Raw genomic sequence first — 24,298 nt, forward strand, 5'->3', positions numbered from 1 at the left:
ATTATTAATAGTAATAGTAATATGATAAACATTGTAATTCTGACACTATAGAGAACGTGAGTGTTTTTAAACAGCGCACTGGGTCATTTTAGGGAGCTTTTCACAGATTAAACCTAATTGCAGTTTCACAGGAGTCATTATACAGCAAAAAAGCTAAGAGAGTCACAACAAACATAATTGCATTTCAGCACGCAGCAAGTATTTTATTCAAGCAATCCTGAGGACCTCATTTCACAAGGAGCTGCGCATTTTTAATCAGCGACATCCTGATTATGATATGTTGAGCATAAGTAATGCTGCATATTTACGGGGCATTTCATTAATAACTGCAGGGGGGTTCCAATTTGCGCTGAAGATGGTGAATACTCCACGACAGCATTCGTTTCCATCAGGGTGATACATGAGCGGCTCCAAGCTGGGACGTGTGCAAGAACCGAGTGAGGAATGAAGCCCTATTTTGCTTTCTCCACAGGCAATTAAAATGTTTTGCATGCTGTGGGTACTGTGGAAGAACAATTACTGAGACAGTGATTTGAATTGGATTTAAATTTGAAGATCTTTTGATATAAGAAAATTGTCCAAATCTAGCAGCTTCCCTTTGCTGTGCCTGCACTATTGCTTCTGAATGAAATCAAATGAACCATATTAGATTTATTAGGCCATGTTAGTAGTAATTTCTTCCAGATGGCTTTGGTTCTGAATGTTGTTATAGATATGTTCTCCATCTAAAAATGTGTGATTCTTGATGGCCTGATGGTCAGCTTGGCTTTCTTTCAGTATGGATTTACTACCTCTTATCCTTTAAAAAGTAACTGAAAATCAAACGCCGTAATATCTTCTGAATGTTAAAATTATCACAAAAAAAAAGAAAGAAAAAAAAATATATATATATATATATATATATATATATATATCTATCTCCAAAGCGACTTACAATTGGGCAATATATAAAATGATTCATCTTGAAGAGGCAATCAGACAGACGAAGTGCTTGTAACACCAAGTCTCAGGCATTGTTTAAATAAGTACAAGCTAGCAAGGGAAGGAATAAATAAAGAGAAAGAGATTTATTTTTTATTTTTATATATATACATTTATATATATATATATATATATATATATATGCACACACACACATACATACATATACATATATAGTTTTGTTTGGCTTATTCACATTTTTAATAAAACATGATTTCCCTGTAATATTTTATAGATTTTTTTTTCTTTTTGTCTCCAGTGTTCCAGCAACATGCTTTGATTTAATATATTCTATTTTGATTTAATATTGATTTAATTATAGTTTATGTGAATTATAACAGAATGCAAGAGCAAGTTACCTTGAACAGCTGGTGTTATCAAGGATATTGTTTATACTCATGAGGAGTGGAATCTTATATTCAGAATACATGAATCACTATTCCTCCAGCTGAGTGTCAACGGAGGTTTTATTGAGTGATTTCTCATATTTTTCTCTCTGGTCCATTTGCAAAGGTGCGTATGCAGAGGGCTGTCAGTTATAGACCTTGAGCAGAGGTTTATGGGAGGGGAATCTCGTCTTGCCCCTCTCTCGCTGTGTTAGTTGGACTGCCAGCTGAAGGTCAGATGTTTTCATTGCCCCTTTGAACAAGCCCTGACAGCTGCTTGGGAGTTTGATGGGGGCCGTGGGACGGGGTGGATGAGACCAAGTGTGTCTGTATGGTAGAGCTGAGCTGTCTTAATGCCCTGAGGAGTGATGTATAGCCCAGCTCCTGCTTGATTAGAGGAAAGGGCATCTCCATTTAAACATGAGCTTCCTGTCTCCTCACATGTGATCTCTGTTTCTGAGGCTTTTAATAGTCCTCACAGAGGTCAATATCTGATTAGTCTCGCGTAGCCAGACCTTTGACTGAACTTTGTTGTTCAGATCTAGGCCACATTGCAGCTTATTCTTGTAAAGAACAACTCACTTAGACAGGAAGAGTCATCTGATTGATGACCAACCACAGTTTTATTTATACAACCCCCAATATGATATTTCTCACAGTATTTCACATAATGACAAAACTTTTTTAGGTAACTTGGTTGCGTTATATCAACCAATCAGTAATAGTCTTGGTTGGTAGGTGGTCTTTGAGTGTGCTGTACGAGGTTGTCTATTAATGCACATAAAACTGGAAAGTACTTTCTCAATCTGGCAAGCTTTTATCTGATTGGTTAATTTTTGGTAACCTGGTTGTGTAATATCAACCAATCAGTAATAGTCTTTGTCAGCAGGTGGTCTTTGAGTGTGCTATACAAAGCTGTCTATTAAGGCACATAATACTGGAAAGTACTTTCTCATTCTGGCAAGCTCTAATTTGATTGGTTGATTTAAGGTAACTTTATATAAAAACAACCAATTAGTAATAACCTTGGTCAGCAGGTGGTCTATGAGCGTGCTGTACAAGACTGTCTATTAACGTGCATAAAATCAGAAAGTGCTTTATCAGTCTAGCAAACTCTAATCTGATTGGTTGATTTTTAGATAAATTTACACAAAATCAACAAATCATGTTAGCACTTGCATTTGTTGGTCCATTGTTGGTGGTCTATTAATGCACATAAAAAGTACTTTCTCAATCTGGCAAACTCTAATCTGATTAGTTGATTTTAGGTAAAGTTAACTTAAATCGACCAATCATATTAGCGCTTGCCAAATCAAGAAAGTACTTTCCAGTTTTATGTGTGTGACTAGACATCACACCCATGGACCACCCACTGACCAAGACTAATATCTGATTCTCACACATTCTCACATTTCCGGATCATTGTCACTGACACCAAAAGCTCCCTTCTGTATAGTCATGAGGGCAGCTGGATTATCCTGAGGCTGAATGGGACTATGAGGGGAAATAAGTAGAGCTAAATCCTAATAGCCCTCAGGGAGATGAGGAAATGACTTAGCTGTATTCATAAAGTTTGAGAGATCTCTGCCTTATGCTTCTGTGTGAGCCGGCAAAGACCAGCCTCCCCGGGGAGCCGTGGCCAGTTCCAGAGGTTGTTTAATTAAGGGAAATCATTGCCCAGCAGAGCGAGCCGGAAGTCTTTACTTAATGTTTTAGAGCATGATAGCTCCTCTGACTTCTATCGGAGGTGTTTTAATCATTATAAAGCCTTGAGACGCCCCTCTGGGACAAAGAGAGATGCTTTCAGTCACAGAAGCAAGAAAAAAGCAACATATGCTCAGACTGTTCCACAGAAGAAAGAAAGTCACAGAGGTTTGGAACGACATGAGGGTGAGTAAATCAGAATTTAAATTTCTCAGTGAACGATCCCTTTAAATTCTTTGCTAAAATGAATCCGCCCTCAGAGATGAATAGTCAGACATCCGTACCCAAGCACACTTTAACACTGACATCTGCTGTCTAATGCATCTTTGTGTTCAGTCACTTCCCCCATCCGCTGAATTTAATCATCAGTGGAGGCTGACGATATGAGTAAGTCATCTTACCCCCCGACCAGCAAAGCCGATTGAGAAATCTGCCTCTATTAAGAATATCTCTCAGCCGGCCCACTTCTAATCTGCCTCTCTGGTATCGCTCGGGGTGAATAATGACAGAAAGCACCTCTGGAAAACAGAATTACAGTGAATTGCAGACCTCAACTACAGCCGGCACCACTGACAGGCGACAACCCAATGATTAATCATCTTTTTTGACAAAAGGGCCTGAGCCGGGATGGAGCCCATTGAAATGTCAGCAGGATTAAGCTGCAGAAGCAGGCCAGTCGCGCCCAGGCTGGGCCGTGGTGCCTCTCTGCTAATCCCAGTGAGGAGTGGAGATGTCAGTGGGCGGCTGGAGCCCCATCTATCCCTGGGTCTTTGCTCTGAGAAGGCATGAAAATGGGGAATAATTCATCATCATCATCACCGCAGCTCTCCAGCAACGAGCGCCTTAGTTTTACGTTCTGCTCTTATGTGTTCATGCAGGCAGAAAGGGAGAAGTGTACAGCCAGGGCTCCGTGCCGTCTTATTTTTAGGCATGTTAGGCAAACAAATAGAGGGGGAAGTGGAACCCTGTAGCACTCGCTATATACATAATGAGATGAGACTCCACTGGAGCGGATATCCTGAAGTCATGCATTAATGCTTTAATTAGCATAGCCAAGCAGAGACGCCCAACAAAGTTATTGCTCGGTGAAGCACAAACAGAGAAAATCCAATCATTTTCACAGCCACTTATTGGCCATGTTAAAAATAAAGCATACGTTCTTTCATAAGCACAGATACATTTTTTTTTTTTAATCGAACTGTGGGGCTTTGAACAGATAGTTAACTCAAAAATAAATTATGTTGGAATTTACTCAGCCTTTCTTTCTCACACAGAACACAAAAAATATGTTTTTAAGAATATTTTGTCCATGCAATGAAAGTCATTGGGGTCCAAAAACAATAATGGCCATAAAAGCACGAACATTTTTCAAAATATCTTCTTTTTTTTTTTTTTTTGAGTTTCACAGAAAAAAGAAAGTCATAAAGGTTTAGAAAGACATGAATGTGAGGAAATGATGGCAGAATTTTCATTTTCGCGTGAATCCCATTTTTGGGAGAACTATCCCTTTAAATGGACCATTCTGAAACAATGAGTCATAAACCATGAACAATCTTTTTTGAACAAGAGTTTTTGTTAATAACACAAGTTTTAATTGTAATTCAGTGAATGGCTGCAATAAAGCACACTGAGTGATGCCAATTGATTTTTTTTCTTGTCTGAAAGATTTCTCCCTTTTTACCCTCATGGGATCGATGATGATGAATTATGCTATTGTTCTAAAATTTACACTTCTGTAATGACTCGTAATGATCATAATGTTGGCATAAAGCATATTGCTGGAAGTTAGCTTGTGGCTTAGGCAGCTCAAGCGAGCCTTTGAATGCAGCTGGAGTCTCGTATTGGTCGAGTCATTATCATTTGGGTCTTGCCGCAGGGGTGTGGAGGAGATTTGCAGTATCTACCCCAGGAGGATAGCCGTAAAATCCCATTAAGCCGCCTATATTTCCTGAGACAAAACACTTTCCTAACTCAATGCTTTGCTGTGTTTAGTCTCAGATCCTCCTTGTATTCACTGGGATGGCGAAAAGCCCATACAGATGTGCCACCCAGTGTTACTCATTGTGAATTCGAGCTGCTTGTGTGCTGAGAATCGGTTAAAGGGAGAAGAAAAGGGCAGGAGATTTTTGGACGGTTAGTTTTGTTCTTTTAAGTATCATTTTAATGACCTGTTTTTGTTTCACCTCAGTGTTACAGGCCTGGCCTCATCCTGGCAAACACCTCAGATCTCGTTATATGGAACAGTGTATGAAATTGCCTGTTGACCTCAGAAAAGGCAGACCAATTACATTGGAGAAAGGCCTATGTGTGGCGTGAATACAGTGTGACTGCAATATTTACCCAAACACAGTAATAATTGAAATAATTAGCCAAAGCGTAGGGGACTGTGGGACAGATAAAATGACAGCGTTGAGAGCGTCAAACCATATTTCAGCCTCCTTCCCATTCTAGCCCCAATCCCAGACTGTTCTGCTTTATCTCGGGCTGATACTTTTGTGTTTTCATCAGTTTTGAAGGCAAATCCTGTAGTGGTGTGGATTAGGAGTTGGAAACCAGAAAGGCTGTAATTATAATTATAATTGTGAGGGAGTTGAAAGAGCCCGAATTTCCTCCCTCATCAGAGGCTCTCAGCGAGTTTCAAACAAGATCTGATACTCGCTACAATAGAAACTGCTTTATCTGTCGCTCAGTTCTTAGAAAACACAGGGAACAAGTTCTGATTTGAAAACGAATGTGATTGTACCTGCTTCATCTTTAGATGGGAGTTCCTTAAGGAACCCAAAGTTCAATCCGTCTGCTTAAGAAGGCCCTTTGATCTGCTCGTAAATTAGAGGTAATTAGGTCACTTAGCTGCTTTAGACCTAGACTTTAAATCTTTGATGAGTTTTGTAATCTTGATCTGGAATTCAGTCACTTTAAAAAGCTCTAAATGCTTTTCCAATATAGATAAGGACTCTGGTCAGATCTCTGCTTTCTCTTTTAGAGTAAATTTTTAACAAAAGGAAAAAAGAACAAAAAATGTCATGAAGATAATGCTGTTTGATAAATATTTCCTTAAAATGTATCCTGTTTTCAACTGTCGTTTTATGCCTTGTGGCAGAATCCCATAGATTTTTCTCAAAATGAGCAAACTGAGTATTCATAAAGCGTGATTTTTTTATATTTGCTAGAATATATATTATATATCAAATATTTGTTTTTCTTCACAAATATATATATATATATATATATATAATATTATATTTGTTTATACTGTATATGTGTGTATATTCACTACCATTCAAAAGATTGGGGTTGGTTAGTATTTAAAAAAATGTTTTTGAAAAATGCTGCATGTATTTGATTTAAAATAGAGTAAAAAATAGTGAAATATTATTACAATTTAAAATAAAATGTTTTTTGTTTAGGTATATTTGAACATGTCAGTTGTTTCTGTGTCACATGATCATTCAGAAATAATTCCAGTATGCTTATTTGCTGCTCAAGAAACATTTCTTATTATTATCAATGATAAAAACAGGATTCTTTGGTTAATAGGAAGTTAGTGGAAGTACGGGAAGTATTTTAAATATACTGTAAATAAATAAATACAAAAATATACAATAAATTAAGATTTTGAAAATATCAAATAAATAAATCTGCAATTTATATATATGACTTGATGCAGCAGTTTAGTGACTCATGGTTGTGGATATTTACTGGTATTACTATAAGCCACGGCAGCAGAGCTTATCCTGCATTTCTTCTCCCTCCATGTCATTAACAGTGTAAGCAGGGATTAAATAAGGCATACTGGTGTAGTTTCTGGACTTGTATTGCTGAGAAAAAATGTATTGACTGGATAAAATGGGACCTGCAGGGAAGGATTCACTCCTGCCGTGGGTCAAGCTAGATATTAGAAAGTGAGAGTCTCTGAGGTGGAAATGCTTCGCATTTAAATGCCCAACTCTTGCAGATATGGAGCACATTTATAATCATTTACAAATGAAAGCAATCTGCTTCCTTTTTGTGATTAATAAGCCTTTGGTGTCAAGTGCGCTAGTTGGGACCATCATTTCTCCTTGATGCTGATGGAGGCTTGACGGCGCTGCAGTTATCTGATAGACATCAGGAGGCATCTTGTGTATGCAGAGGGTGAACGGCACAAGGTCAGAGGTACAGCGGTGGGAGGAGATGTGGATAATCAAAGCCAGCAGTGTGGCATCTCTGTGTGCCAGGTGCAAATGAAGTGGAGAGCAGCTCAGTGAAAATCTCTTTCAAAGATTGCTTAGTTTATTTCAGCAGGATGTCAGCGCTGGGTTGTGTGTTCAGCCAATACAGTTTTAGGAAATGCTTTGAAATGTATACATTTTCACCTGCAGAACTCTATAATATCTAATCGATCTCAGTCCAAATGTGTAAAATGACAAGGTCAATGTAATTGATTGAGATGATTGCGGTGGGCTTTTGTGTCAAATCGTCCTGAGAAAATGAGTACCGAAGTAAACCTCTGCCTATTGATAAATGTCAAATGTAAGACCACAGAAAAATTAATGTAATCAACTTTTGAATCTCCCTACGAAATCAGACATGATGATGTTTTTGTGGCCTCTGTCTTGTGATGCAATAAGCCTTCGGAGATAATGTGATCCTCAAACAAAGGGAGAGGAAGAGAGAGAGAGTGCGGCTGTGAGGGAAGGCAGCGGGCTCACTATCTCACAAGCAGATTAGCACACTGTCATCGATCACAGTGTGACTTCATACATTATCTCAGCCTGCATCACTGATCCCACTCACAAACTTCACTGGATATGATGTGTGTTACCACGTCCAGGCCTTGACAGCCCCGTAGACACCTCAGAGCTATGGGACTGTCCTTTTGTAGAGGATTATGACATTCTGTGGAAAAGAGAAAAATCTCATCAAAATAAGTCAACTGAGAATGTTTCTCAAATGTGATTTTATTGGAGTACATTCAAACATTTTGAAAGTACCTTATGCTCACCAATGCTGCATTTCAAAAACAATTCAGTAAAAGAGTGAAATATTATCACAATTTAAAATAGCTGCAATTTTAGCAGCCATTGCTCTAGTCTTCAGTGTCACATGATCCTTTAGAAATCATTCCAATATGCTGATTTAGTCCTCAAGAAACCTTGTTATAATCAATGTTGAAAACAGTTGTGCTGCTTAATTTTTCCAGGATTCTTTGATAAAGAGAAGAACAACGTTTATTTAGATAGTTTTTACTGAAATCTTTACTGTCACTTTTGATTAATTTAATGCATCCTTGAGTAAAAGCATTATTGGTAACGCTTTAGTATAGGGACCAGTTCTCACTATTAAGTAGTTGCTTATTATCATTGACTGTTTATTAGTACTTATAAAGCATGACCATTTTCTGCATCCCTAATCCTACCCAGTGCCTAAACTTAATAACTACCTTACTAACTATTAATAAGCAGCAAATTAATTGAGTTTATTGAAGCAAAAGTCATAGTTAATGGTTTGTTAATAGCAAGAATTGGACCTTAAAATAAAGTGTGACTGCATTATTTTGTTTTAATTTTGAAAGGTAGTGTGTAATTTATAGTTTTTTGTCAGTTAGATCCAATCCTCTTATTTAATTGGCCAATATTGGCTGATTATAATATGTTATAAAATATTACATGTTGTTGCCTCCAAGTCACAAAAACGTCTTTTTTTGCAAAGAAAAAAATGGAATGAAAAGGTTTAGAATTATGAGTTCAGAGCTAGCTTCAGAAACTCTGAAGTCAATCAATATTTGAGGCTCTCACAGCCCTAGAAATCTTAGAAATATCAGAGAATATCAACAGTGTGTGTTTTTCCTTTCCCTTTCCCTTTCTTTTTCTTTTCTCCAGGCCCAGAAAGATTTTCTATTGAATTCATTGGTCAAAAAGCCAACGCTGAATATTTCATGTCCCTTTAGTTACGTGTTTGCTAAGTAGTGCGCATTAAGTAGGATAATGTTCAGTCATTAAAATAAACAAAATAAACTCCCTCACAATGACCGCTTTGTCTGGGTTTATTTTACAATGATGACTGTCTGACTATACATTATACCCCACTTAACTGCACTGTACCAGACTCTTCAGTCATGTGTTTCATTGACTCTTACAAAAAAAATCATTGAATAATTGTGGTTTGATAAAAAATAAAGAATGCCTTTAGCTCAATCTTGTAATTCAAAGCAAAATGGAGCTAATCAGAATGTTTTGGCTGTATGGATGAACATTCGGGGCTCTATCCTTTATTTACAGCAGCTTTAGACACTGGCAGAGCTTCAGATCTTGAAACCCCAACTGCTACATGGTAAAGTCTGGTAATCTCCGCACAGACTTGAAGAAAGAGTCATATTTGCATCAGTGAATGGATGATTTGTGGTTTGAAGCAGGCAGCTGCTTGACCTCAAGACTTTATGACCCTTGAATGGTGCTTCAGGACAGGAAAACAGAGAAATTTGCTTTTAAACTCCTAAGTAAACTTCCAAATGCTGGGATTGTGAAGGTTAGCTTGAGTAAATTAAGATGCCCCATAGGACCGTTTGAGTCTGTCACTAGAAATAATGATGAATATGGCATACTGGAGTGAGCTGGGCCATTACTCACTGTAATGCCTCCATTACCACCTCAGGGACAGCACCCTGGTTGGGGAGGGATAGTATCACCAAAATTTATGCTTCCGATTTTAAGGCATATTCCCTGATGCACTCTGGAGACAAGGACGTTTAGAGCCTAAGTGATGTTTTAGTGGAAACGGCAAAGTGCAAAGAAGAAAAATATCTAGATTGAAGTGGAGGACGGTATAAATGACATTTTCTAAGATCTATCCCCTAACATTAACAGGAAAAAGGTTAAGTAAAGAAACAAATTGTTCTTGGTTATTGAATTTAATGGCATTTCCCCTAAGTTTTTAATGACTTGCGTTTTGCCACGACGTGAAGCCTCAGTGAGTCACATAACTGCAGAAATGGCAGAGCGAATACATGTTAATTAATTTCGCTTCTTGCAACGGCTTCTTGCCTCCAGACCCACACAGCTGTCTCTGAGCCTTTACAGGGTGTGGGTTAATACGAGACATAATTGCTTCAAGCCAAGGAGGGGGAATCTATTTACAAATCTTAGAGAAGAAATTAAAATCCTTAGAAGGGTGAAAGCGGACGAAGAAGGTGAAGTGCCAGGTCACATCCTTCCAAAGTCTGTTCTGATCTCTGAGCAAACAAACTGAGAGTAGAGAGTCGTTGTTCTCTGTTTAGAAACGAAACAGCAATTCAGCAAATGCTCAAGCAGACTGCAAGGACATCAGAACTAAAACACAAATAAATAAATAAAAGACTGAAACAGAATGTGGAAGATTTTGATGGTAGTTCATCTGCATTTTCTCACAATGAGCATATTATTTAATTTTATATATATTTTTTTGTTTTAGTTTTATTTGAATTTTTTTTAATATTTTAATCATTTTTATTTAATTTTACTTGCAGATTTTGCGGGTTTTCTTGTGCTAAGATTTTTATTTTATTTTTCAATCATTCATTTTATTGGTAACACTTTACAAAAAGGTTCATTAATTAACATTAGTTAACAACATGAGTAAACATGAACTAAGAATGAACAATACTTCTACAGCATTTATTAATCGTAGTTAATGTTAATTTCATGCATTATTAAAATCACAAGTTGTGTTTGTTAACATTAGTTAATGCACTGTGAACTAACATGAATAAACAATGAACAACTGTATTTTCATTAACTAACATTAACAAAGATTAATAAATAGTGTAATGAATGCATTGTTCATTGTTTGTTCATGTTAGTTAATACATTAAAGGGGTGGTTTACTGCGATTTCACTTTTTTCATTTTAAATAGTGTGTAATGTTGCTGTTGGTGCATGAACAGTATCTGCAAAGTTGAGGCGCTGAAAGTTCAACGTAAGCGGAATATCTTTTAAAAATCAGGAAGTTTAATGCCTACAAAAACGACTCCTATGGGACTACAACGAGATACTTCCCGGGTTGCATACGTAAAAAACCCATCAAACCCCTCCCTCCGGAACAAGCAAAAAAGGGGGCAAGGCCATGTTCTGCGGCTTTGTCGAAGAGGAAGAGTTATAGTGGAGAGTTGTAGCCATGCTGTCGAACCGGTGTTATTTTCAACCAGCTGTCAGGTCTTCTGTGTTCGGGCTTCCTATGGACGCTGTAGTTCGTCAACAATGGTTAAAATTTATGTTTGATTATGTTCCTGACAATTACAATCCTAATTTAGCTCTCTGTGCTGCGCATTTTACGGAAGACAGCTTCCAGAATCTACACGAGTTCAATGCCGGATTCACACAGAAACTATTACTAAAACATGGAGCGGTTCCAACTTTAAAAACAGAGGCAGCAGCTGTTGGGCCACAACCTGTAAGTAAGATTTCATAATTTTAAATGTATTTGCATGTATAATTTCAGACGTAATGTTTTAGTTTTATCAAGGACGTAAACAAATGCCAACGCTGGCTTTAGTAGCCAGTTAGTTAAATGCTATTTCGTGTGTCTTTGACAAACGCGTACAAACATTTTGGACTCGAATTTGTAATTATGTACTAATTTTGTAAATGTATTTTCCATGTATACTTTATGACGTAATTTTTCGATTTGATCAAGAACGTAAACACAAGCCAACGCTGTTTGGTTATAGTAGCCAGTTAGTTCGATGCTATTTTGTGTGTATAAGACAAACGTGTACGAACTTCAAAAATGATATGTAATCACAACAGCAAACTTCCATTCAGAAACGTTTTGTAAGAGCTGTGCTTGCGGAAGTTCTGCTTGACTCTCTTCATTACCGCTTTCTGGGTCTGATTCTGGCTCAAACTGATACGGCAATATTGACACCATTATTTACATTTGACCGGAGCACATGCAACTGTCGCCCGTAAAGGTAATGGGCGTGAAGTTTCCGGACTGCAGTACGCAGTTTAGCCAATCACAACACACCGGCCCAACTAACCAATCTGAGCCCATCGCCTGTTTCTGAGGGAGTGGTTTCAGAGAATCAGGAAGTCAACCGGTCGTTCAAATGACAGAGGAGAAAGCGGCTTACAATAAAGTTGAAATATATGAAAAATAAGGCGTTTTTTAACAAACGAAACACGAAGACATGTTATATTGCACCCCATAAACACAATCAAGCAAAGAAAAAAAGCAGTAAACCACCCCTTTAACTAATGTTAACAAATGACACCTTATTGTAAAGTGTTACCATTTTATTTTATTTTATTTGTGAGACCAGCTTATTGTGACCTCAAGCTCTTTTTCTATTTTGTATTTTAATAATTTTTATTTTATTTTACATTTTAATCTTATTTATTTTATATTTGAATCATTATATTTTATTTTTCTTGTGAGACTAGTTTATTGTGACCTTGGCAATCTCCAGAAAGTGAACAAATAAATGTCTGCTTTTGCTCAACATGTTCTTTCATTCAGCAGATCATCATTCTATAGCCAGAGTGCTGTTACTCATTTTTAAAGCATTTGAAAAGGTTACTAGGGTGAATTATTTCCTGCCTCCCTGACAGGAACTATTAGTAAGTGCTTGAGCTGTTCTGGACAGTCAGAGATTATTACAGACCTCACTTTATAGTCTTTAAACACATCTGAGGGAGTATAAAAAGCAATATTTCTCTCTTTTTTTAGTTAAACATCAGATTAAATTCTGCAGAATTGTATCAAATGTACTACAAACTGAAGTGGTGCCGACAAGATCAATTGTCTAATTAGAACAACAATTTTTGGTGCCTGTAAATTCTGCTGCTTTGCCTGAAAACTTGAAAAGCAGCATGTCAGAGCCCACCATCCTGTTTATGCTCTTCTAAACAGTTTGTGTTCATATCATTGTTACTTGTTTGCTTCCAGACTGACTCAACGTGTCAGGGTTGTTTTCATCAGGAACCTTGAAAATCCAATACGTTGGTTATCAAATCACATCACTCAAGGGCATCTGCCGGTCAGTGTATCTGGCGAATCGATCAGCTTATCAGTTCAGCTACTTTCATTTACTTCAAGCTTAACACATGTGGACTTCCTCAGGCTCCACGTTTGATTTTCCAGCCTGACACAAAGGCCTCACCACCTCATATGAGCCTTATCACATGCTTTCTGGTTTCATCTTCTGCTTTCAAATGTCACTGCCTCATTTTTAAAGGGCTTGCTTACCGTACGTTTAGTTTTCCAGAAAGAATTTCCACAAAGAATTGTGATTCATGTTTATATATAATCAACAGTTTGTATACACTGCCATTCAAAAGTTTGGGATCAATAAGATTTTAAATGGTTTTTTTAATGTTCATCAAGTCTGTATTTATTTGATCAAAAATACAGAAAAAAATATTATTAAAAATATTATTGCAATTTCTAATATTGGTTTCCTATTTTAATATACCTTAAAATATAATTTATTTCTGTGACGCAGCACTGAATTTTCATCAGCCATCCAAAACTGATCCAAAACTTTTTAAAAAATACAGTAAAAACTAAATAGTGTGAAATATTACCTTAATTTTAAAAAACTGTATTTTATTTTAATATATTTTAAATAGTGCTGTCAAACAATTTATCCTGCTTAATCATATCCAAAATAAAAGTTTTTGTTTACATAATATATGTATGTGTACTGTGTATATTTGTTATGTGTATATATAAATACACACATATACAGTGTATATTTTGAAAATATTTACACACACACACACACACACACACACACATATATATATATATATATATATGTGTGTGTGTGTGTGTAAATATTTTCAAAATATATACAAATATATACAAATATATACAAAATATATACTGTATATGTAAATATAAATAAATATATTAAATATAAGAATATACATATATAATGTATGTGTGTGTATATATATATATATATATATATACACACATACATTTATATATTTATATTCTTATATTTTATATTATATATAAATATATTTAATATATAAACATAACAAAGTTTTCTTAAATATATACAGGCATGTGTTTGTATTTATATATACATAATAAATATACACAGTATACACACATATTATGTAAACAAGAACATTTTGGATGCGATTAATCACTATTAATTGTTTGACAGCACTGATTTAAAAATTTAATTTATTCCTGTAATGGCACACCAAAATTTTCAGTTCTTCAGTGTCACATGATCCTTTTGAAATGCTGAATCTTGTGAAAACATTATACACATCTCTGCTGTCACTTTTGATCATAATTAATGCATCCTCACAGAATAAAAGTTATAATTTCTTAAAAAAATAAAAATAAAATAAAAACACTTTTGCAGGTCCCCTTGTCCTATTCTTGTGTGCAGAAAAACATTTATTTTTTATGAAAGAATCACATGCAGTCCAACAATTATACAGACAAAAACTTCCAGCCCCAAAGGCCTTTTCTCCAGAGATCTCTTTTCAAAAAATCAAAGTGTGCCCATGCATTTTTCATATGCGTATGTTAAAGTTCTTTGCTCGAAGATGACATTCCTCAGAACAATATGCCAGGCACAATGAAGAACACGAAGACAAGACACACCTCTCTGGCTCAATTGTGCTCTTGCTCTTTGCACCTCATTGGCTCAGCATGTCTAGTCTCCCAGCATCACAAATGATGGTAATTGTGCTTGAATCCACAATATGAGATGATTTATGGCGAAGTTAAACATAGCGTCGCCTTTCGTCGACCGAGGGAGTGTTTACTGTAATGTGAGCAGCACGTTTGCTATCTTTGGGTGCATTAAACGTCCTTTTGGTTTGTTTGAATATAAACCCTGATTCAACTTTTTGACTCCACCAGCATTCGGGAAGCTAATAAAATCTCTCTCTTTCTCTCTCTCCTTTCATGCATGCCTGCGGACACAACTCAGCAGGTGAGTGCATTTTTACCTTCATTACAAATTCTTTTGAATTGCAACTTTCACACATCATCTTTCCAGAACTTTCTAATCTACTGGTTTTCATAATATGAATGTCAGAATGTCAAACTGCCCTGTAATTTAAACATCCACATGCTACATTTTCCACTTTTATGCCGCCGTTTGTACTTCGGCCGTCTACACGAAGGCGAGGTTCGAATACGCTGTATATAATGCCACATCAAGGGCAAAACTAATCAAATGGTTGCCACAGGGCCTCTGCGTTTCTGTGCCTATGCTTTTCTGAAGAATCCCGATTCAGCCCTCTATAAAATTACTTCCCTTAAAGCCACAAATCATTGCCTTACCTTCAGCTGGCAGCTCACGGCTATCGCTGACAGCTGAGGACGGCACTGGAAGTGCTACAACAATTTAATCTCCTAACTGGAAACTAAACTCCGGCCCTGCGCACATAATCAACATGCTAGCAAGAGTGGCCTGCTGTGTGAAGAAAACTTTGCGTCGGCATGTCTGGATGTCTCTGTTTTATTTTTCTGTCCTTGACAGTCTATCTTTCGCTCTCTCTCTCTCTCTCTCTGACTTTTACCTTTTTCTATTAAAATTTCATGAATAAAACTACCGGTCAACTGCTGAGCTTTCTGAGATAAAGCGAGAATAATATAGTGTTAAATCCACTGGAAATGTGCACAAGATCATTTTATTGTGCTGCGAGATTTGAAGGGTGATATTTAAAAAAACTAGAAAGAATCGAGGCCTGTGGCATATTTCCAAGGCCGTGCACCTGTAACGCCACCGAACTGCAAAGTGCCATTTGCCAGTCAGCTCACAAAATAAACATTTATTGAATAAAAGCTAAACACGGAGGCAGGGCAGAGCTGGGTAATTACGAATCAGAGGTAATCGGAGTGACTAAATGGATTTGTAACTATGTTTGCTTTCTTGCGCTAAACCTTGGGATTGTTAATGACATTTTTTTTTTTTTTTTGCTTTTTCAAACGGGTAAACAAAACAAGGCCTGCGTGTGACCAAAACTCCAGGTACTCCGGTGGTTTCATGCGAAGTAAAGCTTGAGAATGAAGTCATTTTTGTATTTGAACAATAGATTTTCATCAGGAAATTTGTATCATTAACATCCAATAAACAACACACTGTGAAGATAATAGTTTATGATTTAGAACCATCATCGCAGTATGTTGTTTATTAGCTGTTAATGATTTCATAATATGGAAATAGACCTCCACCATTCAGAGAGATCATTACCGTAATGAGCATTTTATTTAAGCTTATCAGAGTCTTATCACCTCTATATGACATTTAGGCTTTATTATGCACTAGTAGAACACAATAATTGTCTCACTACACGTCACTCTGGGATGCTTGATTCATTTGATCCATGGCAATCGCAGCATTCATCCGTTCATTCATCCATCTGTTTTCCAAACTGCTTGGACTATGTAGGGTCGTGAAGATGCTAGTTAAGTGCTTCGGTTTGCTATCATATTATATTACATTATATTATATCATAATTGATACGGGTGTTGTCATATTTAGGGATTGTTGAGATTAGAAAGCTATTTATAGACAATCTTGCAAATTCATAACATTTAATTTTGATGGTTTTATGCTCTCTGTAGCCACACTATATATTATTATATTATATTATAGAACTATTCTGCATTACATTTTTTTTTTTCAGTTTAATAGTATATTATAGAGTTAACTGGTAAAGAATGGTTCAATGAATAGCAGTGTAACAAAAATAAATAAATAAATTGTCATTGTTTTCAAAAATATAATTTCATATCACTACATCAGTTACATTAAGGATCTAATAAAATAAAAATAGAACCTTAGTCACAAAATGCAGTGCATAATGGACCTCATTTACAAAACAAACATACAACAGAAAATTGAGCGTACGGTCGTTTCTACGCAAAACTTGTAATTTATCAATATGGACGTGAGTGGTGGCTACGGTCAAATCTCACATTAGGTCTCAGTTCATGAGTTACCTGAATTTGCGTGCAGCATAGTAAATCTGGTGGAGAATTGTATAATGACAGGATTTTGTTCATTTAGATTATTTTCCTGACTGACAATAGAAGCTCATTAGTTGATCATTAACCAGTAAGATTAGAATGTCAAATTAAAAATTAAATTAAATATAAATAGATGGATGTCTGTGACCCATTAAAAATTCCACAGTTAATAATGAACAGATTAACAAAAGAAAGAAAAAAACTGTGCGACAAGTATAGCCTTGTTTTCTTAATATCTTTATTGTAACTGATCGTGCGCCTCATGCACGCACACACACACACACACACACACACACACACACACACACACAACATAGACCTATAGGTTCTAGCATTGCTATTTCAGCCACTCAACATCAAACTAAAACACAGTCAAGCAAACATAGATGTTAGATTTCTCAACTTAAAAGCCCACTGTAAAATCAGCATGCATTGCCCAAACAAACATTCACTGTCTCCCGTCTCAGTTATCCATTGTGCCGAAAATTACTCCAGAGGACTTACGTATTGATATTACTGTAATATTGTTGCAGTGTTCATCTTGTTGCTAGGTTAATTGTTTTGTACATTGACTATTTTTAATAGTAGTGAAAGCTTTAGGGCAAGACTGCAGGAGTATGAATGAACATACAAGCGTGGTTGTGTGTATATCCATGATGTATAGAGGCACTTAATGCTGTGTTGCAGATGGAAGGCATATGAAACAGGCATTTGGGTGAAGTGTGTAGGCTGTAATAAAGTGTGGAGGTGAGACCCATGCGCTCCTATTCTGAAATAACCTCCCCTGCCTGGACATCTTGACATTTCTATTGGCGAGAGGAAGAGGGCAGCTGCAGAAGTGGCAGTGGGGGCCGCAGATCATGTTTATTATTTCCTGGGAAGTGATTTCTTCTCCCTGCCGCTTCTGGAGAGTAAACCACACATCACTTACTGTCAGCGCTCCAGCCTCCATCACCCCTCTCCCTCTGTTTATTCATTCAGCCTTCTTTTCCCGCTCCGTCCGTGATGTTTGGAACAATCCCACAGAGAGCTTTCCCTTCCTTCGCTTTTAATTGAGGCCGTAGGTAAGGGCACGTGCACAAACAGGAGGTGACGCGCAATCTTCCCAGTGAAATGGGCCTGTGTCCGTGTGTGAGAAGTGTTTGTGCTCACATAATCTCTAGTTTACTGCTTCATCTCTATCTGTCTGTCTCTCGTTATGTTTCTCTCTACATATCTTACTGTATCCATCTGTTATCTGCTTTTATATGTAGGGGTGGGCGATGTTCCCAAAATATCATATGCAAAATCACGATCTACGATCTATATCGCAATATTCCCAATTTTGATAAGTAGTATCAATAATATCTAGACTGGAACAAGCCTATGAATTACCATAGTAATTCACCGTTTTGCATTAAACAATCAGTTGTCAAAATGGTCATTAAAAAATGAGTTAAACTTTAAAACACTGCATCACTGTTTGAATTGAATACGCATTGATTCTTATCAAAGTGATAAAGTGATTCAGTCAATAGCAGTGAGTGATTTCCTCTGTCTTTTGTTGTTTGATTAACATTAATGACACAGACAGCAGTAGGTTTATTAGGCTGCTGTCTCTTTAAGACAGAATGCACGTAATCCGATTTCTTTTCCAATTGTTTGTTCATTTAGGACATAATTGACTTTCTTTACATAAATACTCACCAAGACAAGCATTTTTTGATGTATTGTTTTGCGTATATTTGACTGTTTTGTGTGCCTGAAACTATACTTTGCTTGTTCGTATTTAGCCCCGGGTCGGAGAGCGTGCACAAAACGTGCCTTTCGCAGTTAATGCACTTTTAATAATTCTTTTAAAAATACAGCATGTCCTACAGTAAACTGCCTTTTATGACTATCACGTTACATGATTTGACTTATTTAGGTGTTAAGCTTTTAAGGACAGGCTAAAGCGCACCGCTTTAAATAAAAGGAACAGCAAACGGCTCAACGAACGTTTTATTAAACTCAAAACTGAATTTCTTTCATCGCACTAATACTGCTGGCTTACATTGTTTTTCAAATACATCACATTGCTTAAAAGACATAATAGAGGTACAGTAGGTACAGTATACTATAGTTTTAACATCATTATGAGAACAAAAGATCAATCTCTACGATTCACTTAAAGTAGTTTGTAGATGTCTTTGAGATCGATCACAGTATAAAATTGTTAGATCACCCACCCATAATTCTATCTAGTTCTGTCATTCTGTCTATATTGTTTTATCATTCTGTCTATCAGTTTATCTATTGTTGTAGTGTTATGTCTCTATCTATCTATCTATCTAGCTAGCTAGCTAGCTAGTCTTACTCTTCATAATATTAGCTGTCTGTCTTACTCTCTACTTACTCTCTATGTTTCTTTGTTTATCTTACGGTTTTTTTATCCTTCTCTATCTTATTGTCTGCCTGTCGATCTCTGTCTTACTCTATCGATCTAGCTGGCTGTATATCTGTATATCAGTTTGTCTTTCTCTGTCTGTCTTTTAGTTTACCTGTCTGTCTCTCTTGCCATTTGTCTATTAAGTTATGCTGTCGATTAAATTATGTGATTAAATCATGAATACAGATGAGTTGCTTTTATTGCTTTAATGTACATAAGTTGAATCAGTGGGTTATATTAATTGAGGCGACAGCTCATCATTTCATCTAAACTTCAGTACACCCAGAACACATCATTCTCACAAGCAGAACAAACGTGCAGAACAACTTCTTGCCATACCTTAAGTAATAATATGTTTTTTAGTTAGGAATTTTCTTAGCTGAAATGGCACTTCAGTTTTATGCCTTCCCATTACCATAATTACTCCTAGATAGAAAAGCCCAGCACTTTCATTAAAAACAAGATTACTTCAGTTATTACTCTTGACATTTGTAGCAAACATTAATGGTTCAGTGGGTTTATCAAAAGGGTGGTAAAACTTTTCAGCGGGAGTTTTTTTCCCAGAAACAGACTGGCTGGAATATTTATAAATACATTCTTAGTTATCTAGACTAACTGCAATCATAACATGATTAATATGTGTTTTGATGAAATAATGTATTTACTTCTAGCGGGAAAAGAAAAAGAAGAGAATCAGTTCTGCAGTATTGCTTTTAAATGCGATGTTCTAACTTCCCTGGACAAGTCTCTTCCCTGGTGACTTCCCCGTGCTGCGGTAAGGGCAGGCTAAACCATCGATCGCGCTCTGATGACATTTGGATTACATCCAGGTGGGGCCCTTTAGTGAATGTCACCAGAGGCTCTGCTTTTTGCAACTCCTTTATTTGAGAAATTGTCCCTGGTGTTTCATTTGCGTCAAATTAACAGTGAGTCCAAAGACAATCCATAAAGATGAATGGCATTCTGCCGAAGCCAGGAGACATATTAAAGTGTAGCCAAATTAAGCAACCTATATTGTTGTTTTGACGCTTCAGCAGATTGGCAACTGTAATCAGTTGCATGAAGGTGCACTGTCACTTTGCGTTCCAACTGGGAAAAATCATGGCAGTTGATGTTTTTCGACTGTGGCGAGTGGGAAAAAGTTCCTTCCAGCTGAGAGCTCCCTCATCAGCGGGTGTCTTGCCACCCATGGGTGTTCAGACGTCTGGAGGATAGAGGTTTGCGGTGGCGACTGTGAGGAAATCTGTGATTGAATCAGTCCCGGACTTGTCATGGTTATCTAGATGTGTCTGGGAAACGGGGCCTCTCTCCTTGCAGGTGTCACTTGTCCTGCATGTCTGTCTGCCAGATAAAGCATGGCTGCCTGCCACATGGCACAATTACACCTCACCGCATTGATGCGACCCTGTCCTTCATCTCCAGACGGATTGAAAGATATTAAGTGCTGTATTCAGAATACCTTTTAATAAATTGTAAAGAGACTTGGTCTTCAACAGTTTTCTCTCTCATACTCAGTTTATCCCATGTTGTGCAGAGGAATATTTTCTTCTATACTGGTTTGGAACTGAATTCTTGCAGATAACAGCAACAGTCGTGCCGAAAATACGGCAGCGGTAATACTCGCCCCAGGCCGAGCGCTTACCGCTTTAGCCTATTGTTTGTCATTTAGCTCTTATTTCTGATGCATGGCAAACTTTGAGCAGGAGTTTAATCGCATTTCTGGAATATTTTTTTCCTGTTGCGTACCGCATTTATTTCTCTCACTTCTAATCATCAGCCTTCCATAAAGCGCCCTCAGACATTGTGCTTTGTAGGGAGGGGTTGTTGTGTGTTTATTGGATTATTCCCATGGTCAATTTTCCGTTCTTCACACAGTACTGATTAAACTTTCACTTGGGAAATCAAGAGAATGCAAAACTGTGACAAACGAAAACAAAACACTGGATTAAAATGAGAAAGAAACTTATTCTTTCTTGCTTTATTTACTTCCTTTCTATTTCCTTCCTTCCTTTCTTCCATCCTCTTTTCTTTGTTCGTTGTCTTTGCTTTTCTTTCCTTCCATTCCATTGGTCCTCTTTTCCTTCCTTCCTTTCTTATTTTTCTTGTATCTTGCTTTGGTTCTCCCCCCCCCCCATTCTTCCTCTTTCTTTCCCTCCTTCTTTCCATCCTCCCTTCTTTCCTTTCTTGCTTGCTTGGTTTCTTTTCTACTTGTTCTTTTTACTTTCTTGTGTGCATTGTTAAAAACAAAAGAAAAAAATAATAAAAAATAATGTAGAAAGGAAAAAAGGAAGGAAGGAGGGAGATAGGAAAGAGAAGTTGGAAAGAAGGAGGAATAATGGAGGAAAAGAAACAAAGCAACAATAAGGAATAAGAAGGAAAGTTGGAAACAAACAAGAAAGAAGGGTGATTAATGAAAGGTAACAGTTTATTTTAATAGTCCACTTTAGACAGTCTACTAACTATAAGTAAATTTGCAATTACATATCAACTACTAGCTATTAGATGCTAACACTTTATTGTACTGACTATAAGTAAGTAACTTTGCCATTACATCAACTTATTCTACTAAATTTAAGTCTATTAATACTCTGAGAGTTAATTGACATGTAGTTGCAAAGTTACTTAGAGTTAGTAGAATTTCTAAAGTGCACTATCGAAATAAAGTAGAGAAATAGAAAAAAGGCAAAAAGTGGAAGAAAAAAGAGGTGAAAAGAAACAGCAAGAAAGAAAAAAAGTTGTTTCTTGGAAGAGAATAAAAAGCAAAAGGAAGAAAGGTGGGAAGGAAAATTGGAAGAAGACAAAGGAAAAAGAATGGAAACTTGCCTCATTCCTTCTCTGTTGGAAACTCTTATATTTCGGATGCTTCCTCAAGTTCAAAGGTTGCTGTCCTGCTCATATTTTAAGACTGCAGACTGTCTCCCTGTCATTTCACTTGACGTCTCCCTGATATTCCCCTCCTTCCACTCCACTGCACACACAGATTTCACACCTGCCACCTCTGTAAGGTGGACACAGATTGCTAACACATCTCACTGAATCCTTTTGTGGGCAGCCATGTCTGGCGAGTGCTTGATTGACATGTGACTAAACATAGCTTTGAGTATCTGCATTCAGTAGCCTACTATAAAATGTAAAGTGAGCTTGCGGGTTTACATTCAGCCTGTTTAATATTACCAGTACTGAAAACATTAGCAGTTGCACTCACAGCGTTTCTACGTTAATGTGAAACATCATTACCTATAGGCTATTTATAAATATTGCAATATAGGAACAATTGTTTTAGAAAGGACATTCTCATTAAATGGTTCCTTACAACTGATAAAATTAACAGAAAACTACACTTCATTAAAATGTTATTATGCTTTGTTAAGCATTTTATGATTTCATCTCTCTCTACATCAGTAACCTTTTCAAAATAAATAAAAAATTATATTTTCCTGAAATGTTCTAGTGCAAATGCATGGCACCATTTTGGAGACTGGCCCAAAACACTTATTTATTTCACTATATTTTTACACATCACTCTGTTAGAATACAGAGAGCCATCCGCAGGTTTGATCTTACCTCTGCCTGGAGCAATACATTTTCATTTTTCGTGGCTGTCAGTTTTCTGAAGGCAGACCATCACATGACACACGACTGCTTCGGCCATAGTGGAGTGGCTTCCACACTGTTTAAATCTCCCACTGCATCAAAAAGCACAACTGTTTCCTCACACTGTACTGTATATTGATCATGTGGATTTTGTGGTTACGTGAAGGGTATGCTGTTGTTATTTGTTTCTTTTGCTGCCTTCTTTCTTTTCCTTTCACGGTCCATACAGTTTGAGATATTGATGTCTGTTTCTTGGAACTTTAAAGGAATTGATATTTGATTCTGTGTTCACTGTTTACAGAGTAGAGAGTCTCACACTCATTTTCTTCCCTCCAGTCGGTTGTTGGACCTGGAAAAAATTGCAGTGTTGAGAGGAGTTGTGTTCTCCTTTGTAACAGCAGCACTTAAATCCAGGTGGTCTCACAGCACAGGAGTGCAAATTACACAGCAGCAAGCTTTGAAAAACAAAACTGCAGGAGACTTTCGTGCTGTTTAGGCAAAAGCGTTGGTTATCCTATTTAGGAATGTTTATCTTTAAGTAGACAATTGACATGTTTATGTGAGAGGAAGTCTTTACCGAATGAGAAGTGATTTTTAAAATGAAGATCATTTGAATCTTTTATGTTTCTTCAGGCAGTGATTTTCACTATTTGCCACTTAAAGAATGTAGAATTCAGCTGTTTATGCTCCCGAGAACTAGCAAAACACAACTGCGTAACTGCAATTCAATTTTAGGTTTTTGTAAATATAGTTTTAGTGAACAAGAAATATGACAGAGATAACAATTGGTTGTACTTTATTTGTGCTTACTCATACTTTATTTTTATTTTTTTTCATTCGGTGTCCTCAGAAAATGTATTCAAGAAGTTATGGAATAATGCTTTTTCATTCACAGATTAAGTTTTAGGTTTGGATATTTTTAAAGAAAGAAAGAAAGAAATATATAAATAAAAATAAATAAAAATTTGCAGCACTGGCTTAATTAAAAAAGATAGATAGATAGATAGATAGATAGATAGATAGATAGATAGATAGATAGATAGATAGATAGATAGATAGATAGATAGATAGATAGATAGATAGATAGATAGATAGATAGAGTATAAAATATGTCAAAATGTTAATGTCAGGTGCATTTAATCTTGATTAACTACAGAAGAATGTGCAGTTAATTAGTCATTTTTAATCAGTTGACAGCACTTAAATATATACATAAATTAACATAATTAGACACCTATAAATCAACCAGCATTTTAAACTT

General features: G+C 36.6%; 1 protein-coding gene across 4 annotated transcripts in view; it reads left to right on the forward strand.

Annotated features, from left to right (window-relative positions):
* Nucleotides 1–24,298, forward strand: part of sez6b (seizure related 6 homolog b) — a 182,803-nt gene that overhangs the window by 37,605 nt on the left and 120,900 nt on the right. Inside the window, exon 1 of one of the 4 annotated variants that reach the window (XM_058745542.1) lies at nt 3,138–3,257. The exons of the other annotated variants lie outside the window; for them this stretch is intronic. The gene's annotated coding sequence lies outside the window, so the exon portion shown is untranslated. Of the gene's footprint in view, nt 1–3,137; nt 3,258–24,298 lie in introns of those variants that run through there. 4 annotated transcript variants of the gene reach the window in all.

The sequence above is a fragment of the Onychostoma macrolepis genome, chromosome 15, assembly GCF_012432095.1.
Source record: "Onychostoma macrolepis isolate SWU-2019 chromosome 15, ASM1243209v1, whole genome shotgun sequence".
In the NCBI taxonomy this organism is placed as follows: domain Eukaryota; kingdom Metazoa; phylum Chordata; class Actinopteri; order Cypriniformes; family Cyprinidae; genus Onychostoma; species Onychostoma macrolepis.